Below are 16,048 nucleotides of genomic sequence, written 5' to 3'. Positions count from 1 at the left end.
TTACAATTCTTTTGCTCCAAATAAAAAAGTAAAATCTGAATTCCTACTCCCCACCACCCCACTCTACCATTTGCAGCATCCCTTTTTATCCTAAAGCTTTTTTTCCTGCTCTACAATAAATAAATAGCCAGTGCTGTGCTGAAAGGCTCCCTGGGATCCCTGTGAATGTGGTCTGAAATTTCCGGTGATGTCACAAATGTGGACAAAACCTGGTGTGAAACTATTGCTCTCATTGAGAACCATACACAACAAAAACATTTATTACAGTTCATACTATAAGCAGGGACCTTGTAAGAATAGTTTTATATGCGCCGGTGAGATAAAACAGCCAAATTCATTTTTCCCTCATTGTAGTGAATGGCCTCCATAGGCTAGAATGGGGAGACTTTATTTTAATTTTAAAAATCTCCTCAAGTAACAAATACGAGAAGTTTGGTATCAAAATAATTGTTATAATAAATCCCACAACTTCCAGTTGTGGGATTTAATATAACTTGTTCAGGTAAAGAGTTTAAACATTTTCCTGAAAAGTTGCCAACTCCAGCCCTGCAGTGTTTTTGCTGCTGTGCTCTGACTGGCCAGCCTTTGGCTGCCTGGTCATGCTGCCTTGATGAGGTGTGCCGTGGCCCGGCTCAGCGCAAGGAGATTTGCCTGGGGGAAGAGATCTCCCCTTAGCAGATGGGGAAGTAGGAAGGGGGAGGGCTGCCAAACTGGTCTTTAATGGCAGAGAAGGACATTTGGAGCAACCCAGCAACACCCTCACATCCTGCAAACCCAGACAATTTGGTGCCCCCTTGATTAGATTAGGAGAGGGGGAGAGAGGGGTGTGTTTAGGATTTCTAGCCACACACGTGGGTGTGCTCAGCCAGATGTAACCTCCAAAAATCACTTTCAGCCATGATGGATATTTGAGGAATGTTGCTCCCTGGGACTGATTTTTGCCACACTTCACAGGAAGTGGTCATCACAGGGGGAAGGACCCTGTCCCTGATTGGAGAACCAGGACCCCCCTGGTTTTCACCCAGGAGCAAGGATAAAACTACTGGCAGACCTGCACCCACACCTCAGATCCCCATCAGATTCCAACAAGGAAGAACTACAGGAGAAGAAGGATTGCCCTGCTGGACCCCTGGCCTGCACCTGGACCCTGCACTCTGGAGGACTGCACCAGCTTGGCCTTCACCACAAGAAGGACTTTGCCTGGCTTCAACTGGTTCAAGGAGGGACTCCCTGTTTGCTACAGGTGAAAACTTGCTAACCAGAGTCCCCTGCACCAACTCCTGAAGAAACCAACCAGCTGACCACTGTCCAGTAAAAAGGAGTTTGCGCCAGGTGCATTCTGGGAGTTGTTGTCCATACCCCCAAGGAGCATCTCAGAGCTTCTGGAATCTTGGGGTGAACTGTGGACTTCAAAAGAACCTTAAAAGAACATCTGGAAGAAGATCCAGAAGTCTGGAGAACTTTGGAGAACTTTTTGAAAAAAGCTCCATAGAGGGACCGACCCGCTGCGGCAACTCTAGCCGGCTTGCCTCAACCTCAACCCGGCCTGACTTGCAGGTTCGTCCCGGTGAAGAAAATCTCCCAAAAAGAGACTAAGGCCCTCATTATGACAATGGCGGTAAAAGCCACTTACCGCCGTGTAGAAGACCGCCATCACACCGCCGCGGCTGCGGAAATCCGCTACAGCTATTATGACCCACAGTTCGGAATCCGCCAAAATTCAGACACCCACACAAGTCCGCCACACCAAAGGTCACTGATAAACTGTCGAAAACAAAACCTCCACCTTCACGCCAACAGAAATATGCCCACACTATCACGACACACTAATCCACGCAGCTGCCTTTCAACCGCGGTATTCCATTGGCGGTACACACCGCCGCGCTCAAAATACACACACTCATACAAAACACAGCCACATTGGACAATTCCAAATACACACACCTGATACACATACACACACCACTCCCACACACCCAATACACTATAAAACACACCCACATCACCCACAAACCCTTACGACAACAAATGACGACCGAAAGCCAGAGAGGGACACCACCATCAACAACACTAGCATCCACAGGCACACAACACCATCACCCACATAACTTCCACGCACCTCACACAACACCCCACTACATATCAGCACACTTATCACCCCATACACCACCCCACACATCACCTACACCACTCCATGACACGGCAAAGACACCCCAGCGTCTCGGAGGAGGAGCTCAGGGTCATGGTGGAGGAAATCGTCTGGGTAGAAACACAGCAATTCGGATCACAGGTGGAGCACACCTCAATTGCAAGGAAGATGGAGCTATGGCGAAGAATAGTGGACAGGGTCAACGCAGTGGGACAGCACCCAAGAAATCAGGAGGACATCAGGAAGAGGTGGAACGACCTATGGGGGAAGGTGCATTCCGTTGTCTCCAGACACCACCTGGCGGTTCAGTGGACTGGCGGCAGACCCCCACCTCCTCCCCCACAACTAACAACATGGGAGGAGCAGGTCTTGGTGATTCTGCATCCTGAGTGCCTCGCATGAGTAGGTGGAGGAATGGAGTCTGGTAAGTCAAACCTTTAACTATTTCATCCCCCACCCACCTGCATGCTATCAACTACACCCACCCTCACCCTCACCCCCATCACTCCTACTCCTCACAAATGTCCCACTATCACAAACCACACATCCCAACACCAAGCCCTGCATGCAACACCAAAGCATGGACACCCATCACTAAAGCATGCCCATACACCCCCCTAAACCATCATCACACAAGGTCCCACACAGGAATGCTAGCACTGGGGTACACGGTCACCCACCCATTGCACACCTTGACACACACAGATGCAATAATCATGACTTTATACCCCTGCAGGACCCCTACCCAACGTCACTGGACAGAAGGGTCCACACATGTCCACACCACCAACAGAAGAGGCCCACAGTGATGACAGCACCTCTGCCCAACTGGATCTAGATGACCATCCCCACACCCAGTCACAGGCCACTACAGAGCTTCCCCCCTCTGGAAACACCAGCACAGCACCCACCCAGCGGGCCCATACCTCCGTACCCAGGACACGTCAAGCAGCAGTGTGTCCACCACTACAGGGAACCCAGGCTAACCCACCACCCCAACAACAACAGGGATCTGGGGGCAGTGGTAGTGGGCACACGGTCCAGGGGACGGAGGCCCAGGAACACAGGGGAACTGGGAGGGCTGATGTGTGACAGGGGCGGACAGGCCCAGGGAACCCACTCTCCACAAGGCCCTCTCCTCCATCATGGGAGCCTATCACCACTCCAGGAGACGATGGCAACGGTACTGGCCAAGTTTCAGGAGACCCAGCGCCTGCAGGAGCAACAGTATATGGGCTTCAGGGAGGAACTCAGAACCATCAATTCGACACTGGGCACCATCGTAGGGGTGCTGAAGGAAGTACTCAACACCAGGAGGGACACTTTGGCACAACAAGGGGCCCCTGACACTAGCCTGGATGATGAACTTCCCACCACCTCCGCCGGCGCTAGTGGACAGGAGGCACCGCCACAGGACCACCACACCAGCACCCCACCCCCTGCAGAGGGAGAACCACCTCGCAAACGGTCAATGAGATGCAGGAACAAGACAGAGAACGATGCCAAGACCCCCGCCAAGAAATGAGACCACCCTGATTGTCATCCTACTGTCCCACTTTGTCACCCTGTCCATCCTTAAACTGCCCCAGCTCCACTTCCTATGCCCATTTGGGCAATGCACCTGTGAGACTAATAGACTGGACTCTGCCATGGACATTCCTCCGCCATCACCCCTCACCATTTTGCTACCCCCTCCAATTTTAAGCACTAAAATAAACACCCTTAAAGCACAAAACAATCTGGAGTCTGTCTGTGATTTTGGAATACTGTATTAGCAATAACTGTTGCAAAAAGCTCTTTCATTTGTAATGTCAACATACCTATGTCACACAGCTCTAGTCCATGAGGAATCAAAGCAGATGTCACACTGTGGGACCCAGATCTGTGAAATCGTAAGGGAAAGTGATAACTCAGTGACCATACACTGGGTGAAAAAGACAGACAGTAGAGAGGTAGTAGTGTATAAGTACATGTGGTAGGCAGGTTTGTATTCTTACCTGTGATTCACTGGAAATCTTGCTGGATCACTGAGTCCCTGTTGTCATTGTCTTCTTCCTCTGCTTCTTCGTCTTCACTGTCCACAGGCTCCACAGCTGCAACAACACCGCCATCTGGACCATCCTCCTACAGAAAGGGCACCTGTCGTCGCAAAGCCAAGTTGTGAAGCATACAGCAGGCCACGATGATCTGGCACACCTTCTTTGGTGAGTAGAATAGGGATCCACCTGTCATATGAAGGCACTTGAACCTCGCCTTCAGGAGGCCGAAGGTGCGTTTAATCACCCTCCTAGTTCGCCCATGTGCCTCATTGCAGCATTCCTCTGCCCTTGTCCTGGGATTCCTCACTTGGGTCAGTAGCCATGACAGGTTGGGGTGACCAGAGTCACCTGCAAATGGCGAGGGACAACTGTTAGACACACACTAACCTGGAGAGATATCCCCAGACAACCATTCCCACTGACTAGCTTCCAGGTGCTCACCTAATAGCCACACACAGTGCCTCTGGAGTTGACCCATCACATAAGGGATGCTGCTATTCCGCAGGATGTAAGTGTCATGCACTGAGCCAGGGAACATGGCATTCACATGGGAGATGTACTGGTCTGCCAAACATGCCATCTGTACAGTCATCGAATGATAACTCTTCCGTTTTCTGTACACCTGTTCACTCCTGTGGGGGGGACCAAAGCCACATGTGTCCCATCAATGGCACCTATGATGTTGGGGATATGTCCCAGGGCTTAGAAATCACCTTTCACTGTAGGCAAATCCTCAACCTGAGGGAAAACGATGTAGCTCCGCATGTGTTTCAGCAGGGCAGACAACACTCTGGACAACACGTTGGAAAACATAGGCTGGGACATCCCTGATGCTATGGCCACTGTAGTTTGAAATGACCCACTTGCAAGGAAATGGAGCACTGACAGCACCTGCACTTGAGGGGGGATTCGTGTGGGATGGCGGATTGCTGACATCAGGTCTGGCTCCAGCTGGGTACACAGTTCCAGGATTGTGGCACGGTCAAGCCTGTATGTGATTATCACGTGTCTTTCCTCCATTGTCGACAGGTCCACCAATGGTCGGTACACCGGAGGATGCCGCCATCTCCTCACATGTCCCAGCGGACAGTGCCTATGAAGGACAAAGGCAAGCAGAGAGTCAAACAACTCAGAGGTACGTACCCACAGCTTACACAGAACACCATTCATACTCAAAAAGTGGCCTGTATGTGTGTTGAGTCTAGGCTTAGGTATGTGTGATGCAGTTGAAAATGAAGCCATGTGGGCCCCTGAAATGGCAGCTGCCTGACCTCTAAAGTGGGACAATGGGATGTGAGGTAACTGTGCTGGCGTTGTACACCGTCGCAGTACGCGGTCGAAGACCGCGGCGCAATGCTGCATTGGTTAACATTGGACCCTATGGGTCCCAGGAGCCAATGCCGATGTACACCGGCGGTGACGGTACGCACCGCCGTGGACGTGACTGCCATTTTCTATCTGTTCAATCACTCGATACCTGATCTTCGACAGGGGAGGACCTACACTGCAAGTGCTGCTGTGACCTCGGTCTGGAAGAGACAATGGATCGAGTGTCTGGGGAAAGAGCCCCTGCCTTCACATCAGAGGAGTTGGAGAAACTCGTGGATGGGGTCCTCCCCAAGTACACGCTACTCTAAGGTCCTCCAGACAAACAGGTAAGTACACTGGGAGCATGCTGTATGGGCTATGCTTGTGTGGAGAGGGGTGGATGTAAGAAGGAAGGGGGGAGAGTGCGGCATGCATGAAACAACGGTGAGTGCATGTGCCACATGGCAAGGGTAGGGATGGGGGCCAATCACTTTGACGGTGCAGTTGGTAATAACTTTCTATTCCCCCTGTACAAATCATGTAGGTCAGCGCCCACCAGAAAAAACATATTTGGCGTGCCATCGCCAAGGACGTCCGGACCCTGGGGGTCTACCACAGACGGAGCACACACTAATGGAAAAGATGGGAGGACATTCTCTGCTGGAGCAAGAAGATGGCGGAGGTTCAGCTGGGGATGGCCTCCCAACGTGGGAGGGGTGCCCCTCGCACCATGACCCCCCTGATGTTCAGGATCCTGGCAGTGGCGTACCCGAAGTTGGATGGGTGCTTGAGGGCATCACAGCAGCCACAAGGGGGTGAGTACACTCGCATTCTGCTGACTTTGCGCGCAGTGGAGGGGTCTGGGTGGGGGAGGTGGGCTGTGGGTTTCCCTAGGCCAGGACGAGTTCCGTGGGCAAGGTCCCTCCGTTAGGCAGGCCATGTGGCACCCCACCCCACCTCTGTAGAGTGACAACTACACCTAGTCATGCCCCTGTGTCATCTATGTGTGCAGATGTCGTCCATAGCCTTGTAGGCCATTTCCCAGGAATTGAACAGTGGAGCCCAAGAGCGCGGCGTAGTGCAGGGGGCTTCTGCGTCCGTCGTGTCCGCCAACGGTAACGGTAATGCATGCACTCAACATGTCTTTCTTCTGTCGCCCCCCCCCCTTTTTGTGGTCTCCCTGTTCTTCTGTGCATTAGCATCACCAGGCGGAGGAGCAGTGGCACCGGAGCACGAGGGAGCTGCATCCCACATAGCCATGGAGGGCCACACTACGGACTCGGAGTTCACCAGTGGGACGGAGGGCGAGGGGAGCTCCACGGCAGGGACAGGAGCTGAGACCAGTGACACGGACTCGTCCTCTGATGGGAGCTCCCTTGTGGTGGCGGCAACATCTGTGCCCCCCCCATCTACAGGTACAGCCGCCACCCCCCTTTCCAGCACCACCCTCCCTGCAGCCCCTCAGCCTTCGCCCTGTGCCCGCTCACCCGGGAGGGTGGGCATCACCTTCACCCCAGGCACCTTAGGCCCTGCCCCAGTCACCCCCGCTGCCCTCAGTGAGGAGGCCATTGACCTCCTCAGGTCCCTCACTGTTGGGCATTCTACCATCTTGAATGCCATCCAGGGTGTAGAAAGGCAGTTGCAACAAACCAATGCATTCCTGGAGGGCATTCATTCTGGTCAGGCGGCCCTTCAGCAAGCTTTTCAGAGTCTGGCCTCGGCACTGATGGCAGCCATTGTCCCTGTGTCTAGCCTCCCTCCTCCAACTTCCTCCACCCCAATCCAATCCCCAGTACCTCAGCCTATCCCAAGCACACCTTTAGACCAGCATGCACACACGTCAACACACAAGGGAAGCTCAGGCAAACATAAGCACCACACATCCCACATTCACTCACGCAAGCATCACACACATGCAGACACATCAACATCCACTGCCTCCACTGTGTCCCCCTCCTCGTCTCCCTCCTCCCTCCCTGTCTCGTCTACACTTACACCTGCATGCACTACCTCTACAGCCACTACGTCCCTCTCCAGCACACCCACCACCAAACCCCGCTCGCGTGCAGTCACCACTCCCACTACCATTCACACGTCCCCTGTGTCCTCTCCCAGTGTATCTGTGACGCCCCCTCCCAAGATACACAAACGCAGGCACACACCCGCCCAACAGCCATCCACCTCAGGAAAGCCTCCAGCGCATGCACCTTCACCCAAAGTCAGCAAACGAACACCTCCTACAACCACAACCTCTTCCTCCGCTCCCAAACCCCCTCCAGCTACCCGTCCCAGTGAGTCAAAAAAACATTTCCTGTCCAACCTTGACCTCTTTCCCACACCTCCCCCACCCCGTCCGTCTCCTAGGTCCTGAACTAGCACCTCAGCCACAACATCTCCGGGACCAGTGGTGCCTGTAGTCACCGGAATCTGGAGTGCACCGCCCACCAGGGCAGCCAGTGTGGCATGGAGCCACAGCACAGACAGTCCCCCACCTGTGAAGCATCAGAAGTTGGCCAGTGCCCGGCAGGAGAGGTGGAAGACTCCAGCCACCAAAGCCGCTCCCAGGGGTCCCGGTGAGAGTGTGGAGTCAGCTGTGACACCTTCCAAGGTGGGGAAGGGCCACAAGAAACCTGGCAAGTCTGGGAAGAGCAGCATGGCAGAGAAGTCCTCCATCATCCCCGCTGCCCAGGAGGCCACCGCCACCACCAGCCTAGCTGCCCAGGAGGCCACCGCCAGCACAGGCCCAGCTGCCCAGGAGGCCACCGCCAGCACAAGCCCAGTTGTCCAGGAGGCCACCGCCAGCACCAGCCCAGCTGCCCAGGAGGCCACCACCAGCACCAGCCCAGCTTCCCAGGAGGCCACTGCCAGCACCAGCCCTGCTTGGCCATGAAGGACCGCTAGCACAAGCCCCGCTGGGCCATTAAGGACCACCAGCAAAAGCCTCGCTGGGCCATGAAGGACCACCAGCAAACGCCCCGCTGGGCCATGAAGGAACGCTAGCAGCTGGGTCCCTGCAATGGAGACCGCTGTCTCAAGCACCGCTGAACAGGGCACCGCCGCCTCAAGCATCGCTGAACAGGGCACCGCCGCCTCAAGCACTGCTGAACAGGGCACTGCCGTCTCAAGTACCGCTGAACAGGGCACCGCCGTCTCAAGCACCGCAGAACAGGGCACCACCGCTTCAAGCACCACTGGCCCATGAGCGCCAAGGGCACTGACGCTACTGAGTCCGTCATGGGCAGAATGAAGCACTCTGGGAACAAGGCCCTCTCCAGAACCAGTGGAGAGATCCATCCACTACCTCAGTCCTTAGCAGGATGAAGCACTCTGGGCACAAGGCCCCCTCCAGAACCAGTGGAGAGATCCATCCACTACCTTAGTCCTTAGCAGGATGAAGGACTCTGGGCACCATGTCCCCTCCAGAACCAGTGGAGAGATCCATCCACTACCTCAGTCCTTAGCAGGATGAAGCACTCTGGGAACCATGCCCCCTCCAGAACCAGTGGAGAGATCCATCCACTACCTCAGTCCTTAGCAGGATGAAGCATTCTGGGCACAAGGCCCCCTCCAGAGCCTGTGGAGACTGTTATCCACTTGAGAGACTGTGGCTTTGCACTCCCCAGGATGGAACAGTGGGCAAACCACCCACTGTAGAGACTTGTGAGACTGTGGCTTTGCACTCCCCAGGATTGAACAGAGGGCAAGCCACCCACTGTATAGACTTGAGAGACTGTGGCTTTGCACTCCCCAGGATTGAACAGTGGGCAGGCCACCCACTGTATAGACTTGAGAGACTGTGGCTTTGCACTTCCCAGGATAAAGCAGTGGGCAACCCACCCACTGTATAGACTTGAGAAACTGTGGCTTTGCCCTCCCCAGGATGGAACAGTGGGCAACCCACCCACTGTATAGACTTGAGAGACTGTGGCTTTGCACTCCCCAGGATGGAAGAGTGGGTATGTGGCCCCCTCGTGGATTTGGCGTCGTGCACTCCAGCGGCTGAGGTGCCCCCCCTTTCCCTCCCCCTGAGGTGCCTGTTTAGTTGCTGTCTGATGCCCCTGCAGTGTTCTCTCCGTCATGGTCGGGGATCTTGTGTGGGCCTCGCCCATACCGTGTGGGCCCAGTGTTCCACAGACTTACTTGGAGCACTACCTAGACTACTATGCTTGGTGTATATTTTGTAAATGGTGTATGTATATATTTTTGCCTATTTGATTTTAATATATTACAATGGTTACACTAATTTTCTATTGTCTTTGCATTCTTCCAGGGGCGTTGGGGGGTGTAACTGTGATGTATTAATATGCATTAGTGTGTGTGTTGTAGTGGATGGGGGTGGGGGTGTTGCGTGTTGCGTGTATATGTCCCTATTTTTTCCCTCTCCCCTCCCCTGTGTCGTAGGTGCAGTACTCACCGTGGTCTTCGCCGCTGGTGTTCGTGCTCCTGGTAGAGGAGCAGGAAGACTATCGCACGTAGAATTTGGAGTTCCGGGTCCATGGTGTCCTCGTTCCTGGTGGGGTGTGTAGAGGTGAGCGTTTTCCCTTCAAAATTCCTGGTTCCACCGTGTTTTTATCCGTGGTGAATCCGCCCCGGAAAAGGTGGCGGATTGGCCTGTCATAATAGTGTGGGCGGTACATTGTCTCCCGCCTGTCTTTTGGTGGTGTCCGCCGCGCTGTTTGTTTGTCCCGGTTGTTTCCGCCACGGTCGTAATTGCAAACATTTTTGCACCAGCCTGTTGCCAGTCTTACCGCCGCTCTAACACCGTCCGCCAGGGTTGTAATGACCACCTAAGTCTGAGCGTAGGAAGTTGACGGGACCTCCCCGCTAGCGTATCCGAGAAGGGCTCCAAGGACGTCGGATCAAGATTCAGGTTTGCCCCGGTCGAAGGATTTTTACCTCGAAAAAACAACTAAGTCTGAAGGTAAAAATCTTCACCGAGGGCTCCCACAACGTGTATCCGAGGAAGAATTCCAGGACGTCGGATTGGACTGGTAGGTTCGTCCTGCTGAAGAAAATCTTCAGAAAAAGCGACTGAGTCCTAAGGTAAACCTTTGACCAAGGCCTTCCGGGGGCTGTAGCCGAATCGGGCTCATTGCGGTCTGCCTTAAGCTTTGACTTTGCCCCGGTTGAGGTGCGACCAGATGACCAGATTGGCGCTTTTTGTTTCTATGCGCTAGAAAGCAATAATTCTTTAAAAATTCATATCTCCAGTTCTCCTTATCCGATTTTATTCATTTTGGTGTCATTTTAAAGCTAAAAATAGTTCCTATTTTTATAAATTGATTTTGGATTTTTAAACTGTTTCCTGTGTTTTATTTAATTACTGTTTTGTGATATTTGAATGCTTTACGCTTTGTCTCCCAAGTTAAGCCTTGTAGCTCGTTGCCAAGCTACCAAGGGCTGAACTAAGTTTAATTTGCTGAGACCTGACTGGACCTAAGTGGAGGTTGGTGGCCTATTGCTAAGTGTAGGTACTTACCTGGCCTTATCAATAACCCATTTTCCAAAAATGTTTTGGTGTGCAGTGGTGGGACCCTGTACTTGTGTTCAGTATCACATTACAGTTTTAAGTAAAACAAAATAAAAATCCTTTAAATTGTCCCAGTGCAAAAATTGGTTTTAATTTTTAATTTGGATTCATTTCAATTGTTGAATTTTTGTGATTTTTCTAAATTCTTGTTTCCAATTTTTGCAAAAAGTTTTTGTTGACACAAAACTAAGGAACCATGGATCTTGATCTGGCTAGCCTACCCACACTGACAGTAGTCCAGCTTCGGGGGTTGTGTACTGCAATGGGGTTGCCTGCAACCACTGACCTCAAGAAGCATGTCCTGATTAAATCCCTGACAGCCTGGGCAATGGCCCAAGAGGTAGGCTCAGAGGAAGCTCCAGAGTAGGAAGAAGCAGGGGAGGATGCTAGCTCCAACCACTCAGGGGAGGATGGACATCTGAGCCTAAGTGAGGAGGAAGAACACCGGTCCTCACTGCACACAGTCAAAAGGGGCATATCCAAAGCTAGTTGGGGGAAGGGGGTTCCTTCAGGAGGAGAGAACCTCTCCCTCAGGGAAAGAGAGCTTGAGGCCCAGCTAGCATTTATAGCTTTGGAGGCGGAGAAACTGGCCCTAGAAAAGAAAAAGTGGGCAAGGGAAGAGAAAAAAGATGGTGGCAACGACAGAGAAGCTGAGGTGTCCATGGATGTTTTTTTTTGCCCCAGATTACCCAAGGGGGTGGTTCCAGCCTATGTAGAAGGGGATGACATAGATAAGTGGCTGGGGGCCTTTGAGAGGGCCCTCCAGATGAGGAGAGGTAAGCCTCAGTATTGGGGCTCACTTCTTTGGGAGTTGGTCCCCAACTCTGGGAGGGATAGGCTCCTAACCTTGAGGGTGGAAGAGGCAGATTCATACCCCAGTATGAAGAGATGCTTAACTAAAAAGTTTGGTCTGACCTCAGAGCAGTATAGGCTCAAGTTTAGGGACACCCAAAAGACAAGTATCCAGTCCCGGGTGGACATTGTAGACATCTCAGTTAAAGCACTAGAGGGCTGGATACAGGGCAACAAGGTAAGTACCTTTGAGGGGCTGTATAATTTGATTATGAGGGAGCACCTTCTAACCAATTGTGTCCAAGAGAAGCTCTGCCAGTATCTAGTTGATTCTAAGTTGACCAATCCCCAGAGCCTTGGGGGAGGCAGCAGATGACTGGTTAAGAACTAGGGTAAACCAGAAACCCCTAGGGGGTGATCAGAAAAAGGGAGGACATGGTTCTTCTCTGGGGAAGAACCAAGGGAAAGATGATAAAAAGCCCAAGGAGTCCTCACAAGAGTCCCCAAAAACTTCTCAGAGTGGGGGAGTCCCGAGCCATTCCACTTCTAAGGGGAAAGGGTATCAAGGGAAGCATTATGATCCTGTTAAGGCAGGAAAGTTTCAGGAGCTTGCAAAGGCCAGCAGTGCCTTGAGTGTCATCAACCTGGACACAAAAGAGGAGATGCTATCTGCTCCAAGAAGCCTCCCGCTGATGGGCAATCCCAGGGTATTGCTAGTGTAGGGATGGGGGTGGAAGTTGGCCCAGGGCTGGGATCAGGGTACACAGAGGTCACCTTAGTATCCGTGGGTGGGGTGGACATTGCAACTATGGCCACTTTACCTCCCAGCATGGAGAGGTATAGGCAGAGGCCTAAAGTCAATGGGACTGAGGTGGAAGCTCTGAGAGATACAGGAGCCAGTGTGACAATGGTCACAGAGAAGCTGGTTTCTCCAGAACAGGTCTTACCTGGTGCCCTCCAACAAGTGACTTATGCAGATAGCAGAACCAAACTCCATCCCATAGCTCTGGTGAGCCTGGAATGGGGAGGTGTGACTGGCCCTAAGAAGGTAGCTGTAGCTCCTTCCCTCCCAGTAGAGTGTCTGCTAGGAAATGATCTTGAAGCATCTGAATGGTCAGAGGTGGAGAGAAGGGCCCATACACAGATGCTGGTCCACCCTAAATGGGTGTGTGCTGTGACTAGGTCACAGGCAGCACAGCAGGGAAGTGCTGGACACTTGGACCCTGGAACAATGGGCCAAGCCTCCAAGAAGAAGAGAAAGGGCACTGGGTCTGGCTTGCCAGCCCCCACAAGTACAGAGGGTCAGGAAGAATCCAAACCTGAGGGGGAGGACCTGACCACTGAGGGAGGGCCACTTCTCCTGCAAGCACTGCGTGACTTGGCAGAACTGCAAGGGGCAGGTGGGCCCACCAGAGAAGAGTTGTGCTAGGGACAAAGAGAGTGTCCCACTTTTGAGGGCCTAAGGCAGACTGCTGCCAGGCAATAACAAGGGGATACCAGTGGAACCCACAAGGTTTACTGAGAGGATGCAGTTCTCTACACCGAGGCAAGGGCCCTAAATGAGGCTGGTCAACCATTTTAATTGGCCCCAAATGTCACAAAAACTCAGGGAGTTTTGCAGCTCCTGTGTAACCTGCCAGGCTAGTGGCAAGGCAGGGGGAAAGCCAAAGGCTCCCTTGATACCACTGCCAGTGGTTGGGACTCCCTTTGAGAGGGTGGGGATTGAAATTGTTGGTCCCCTAGACCCACCAACTGCCTCAAGCAACAGGTACATTTTGGTGGTTGTGGACCATGTCACCAGGTACCCTGAGGCAATACCCCTCTGGACAGTCACTGCTCCCACAGTGGCTAGGGCCCTACTTGGTGTGTTCACCAGAGTGGGATTCCCAAAGGAGGTGGTCTCAGATAGGGGCAAACATTTTTTGTCTGCCTATCTGAAAACCATGTGGGATGGGTGTGGTGTTACTTATAAGTTCACCACCCCCTATCATCCACAGAGCAATGGTCTGGTGGAAAGATTTGATAAGACCCTGAAGGGCATGATCATGGGTTTGTCTGACAAACTCAGGAGAAGATGGGATGTTTTCCTCCCATGCCTGCCGTTTGCCTACAGAGAGGTGCCACAGAAGGGTGTTGGATTCAGCCCCTTTGAATTACTGTTTTGGCACCCTGTAAGAGGCCCATTGTGCTTGGTGAGAGAGTCTTGGGAGAAGCCTCTCAAAGAGTCCAAGGAGAATGTGCTGGATTATGTGCTGGGCCTGCGGTCACGCATGGCTGACTACATGAAGAAGGCAAGCAGAAACCTGGAGGCCAGCCAAGAGCTCATGAAGCTCTGTCATGACCAGAAGGCTACCATGCCTGAGTATCACCCAGGAAAGCTGGTGTGGGTTTTGGAGCCTATGGCTCCTAGGGCACTTCAGGCCAAATGGACTGGTCCCTATCCAATTGTGGAGAAAAAGGATGAGGTCTCCTACTTTGTGGATCTTGGCGCTGCCAGGAATCCTCATAGGATCCTGCAAGTCAAAAGATTGAAACCCCACCAGGACAGGGCAGACATGACCATGCTGATGGTCACTGATGAAGGGAAGGAGGAGGAGAGTGAACCTCTGCCAGACCTCCTGTCCTCAAATGAACAAGATGGGTCAGTGGAGGGAGTGGTACTCTCTCCCAAGTTGACACATCAGCAACAAAAAGACTGCAAAAACATTTTGTAGCAGTTTCCTAGTCTGTTCTCCCTGACCCCTGGACTCACCAACTGGTGTGTCCATGACATTGACACTGGTGACAGTTTGCCTGTCAAAAACAAGCTATACAGGCTGTTTGACCAGATCAAGGTCAACATCAAAGCTGAAGTGGCTAAGATGTTGGAGCTCAAGGTAATTGAGCCCTCTGACAGTCATTGGTTCAGCCCAGTGGTACTGGTACCCAAACCAAATCCCCAAGGTGGGAAGAAGGAATTGAGATTCTGTGTGGAGTACAGAGGTCTAAATGCACTCACTAGGACTGATTCTCACCCCATAACTAGAGCTGATGAACTCATTGATAGGTTGAGGCTGCTAAATTCCTTAGCACATTTGATCTGACCTCAAGATACTGGCAGATTGCCTTAAGTCCAGGAGCTAAGGAGAGGTCAGCATTTTCCACACCAGAGTGCCACTTTCAGTTCCAGGTGATGCTCTTTGGCCTGAAAAATGCTCCTGCCACCTTCCAATGGTTGGTGAATAGAGTCCTGTCTGGGTTGGAATCTTTCCGTGCAGCTTATCTGGATGATATAGCTATAATTAGTTCCACCAGGGAGGACCACCTGGTCCACCTGAAGGAAGTGCTTCAGGCCCTGCTTCAAGCAGGCCTGACTATCAAGGCAAGCAAGTGCCAGATAGGGCAGAGCTCAGTTATGTACCTGGGCCTCCTTGTTGGTGGAGGCCATGTACAACCTCTCCAGCCCAAGATCCAGACTATCCTGTATTGGGAGGCTCCTAAAACCCATACTCAGGTCAGGGCCTTTCTTGGCCTGACTGGGTATTACAGGAGGTTTGTCCAGAATTATGGGACCATAGTGGCCCCTCTGACTGAGCTTACCTCCAAGTAACAGCCCAAAAAGGTCATTTGGACCCCAGAATGTCAGAAAGATTTTGACACCCTAAAACAGGCTCTGTGTTCAGCACCAGTGTTACTGGCCCCTGACTATAGCAAGGAGTTTATAGTGCAAACAGATGCTTCAGAGGAAGGGATTGGGGCAGTGTTAGAGAAGGACATTTAGAGCAACCCGGCAACACCTTCACATCCTGCAAACCCAGAAAATTAGGTGCCCCCTTGATTAGATTAGGGGAGGTCAGGAGAGGGGTGTGTTTAGGATTTCTAGCCACACCAGTGGGTGTGCTTAGCCAGATGTAACCTCCAAAAATCACTTTCAGCCATGATATATTTTTTAGGAATGTTGCTCCCTGGGATTGATTTTTGCCACACTTCCCAGGAGGTGGTCATTACAGGAGGATAGACCCTGTCCCTGATTGGAGAACCAGGACCCCCCTGTTTTTCACCCAGGAGCAAGTATAAAACTGGCAGACCTGCACCCACACCTCAGATCCCCATCAGATTCCAACAAGGAAGAACCACAAGAGAAGAAAGACTGCCCTGCTGGACCCCTGGCCTGCACCTGGACCCTGCACTCTGGAGGACTGCACCAGCTGCACACTTGGGCTTCACCACAGAAGGACTTTGCCTGGCTTC

The sequence above is a fragment of the Pleurodeles waltl genome, chromosome 1_1 (genome assembly GCF_031143425.1).
Source record: "Pleurodeles waltl isolate 20211129_DDA chromosome 1_1, aPleWal1.hap1.20221129, whole genome shotgun sequence".
Taxonomy (NCBI): domain Eukaryota; kingdom Metazoa; phylum Chordata; class Amphibia; order Caudata; family Salamandridae; genus Pleurodeles; species Pleurodeles waltl.
This window is presented reverse-complemented; position numbering follows the sequence as displayed.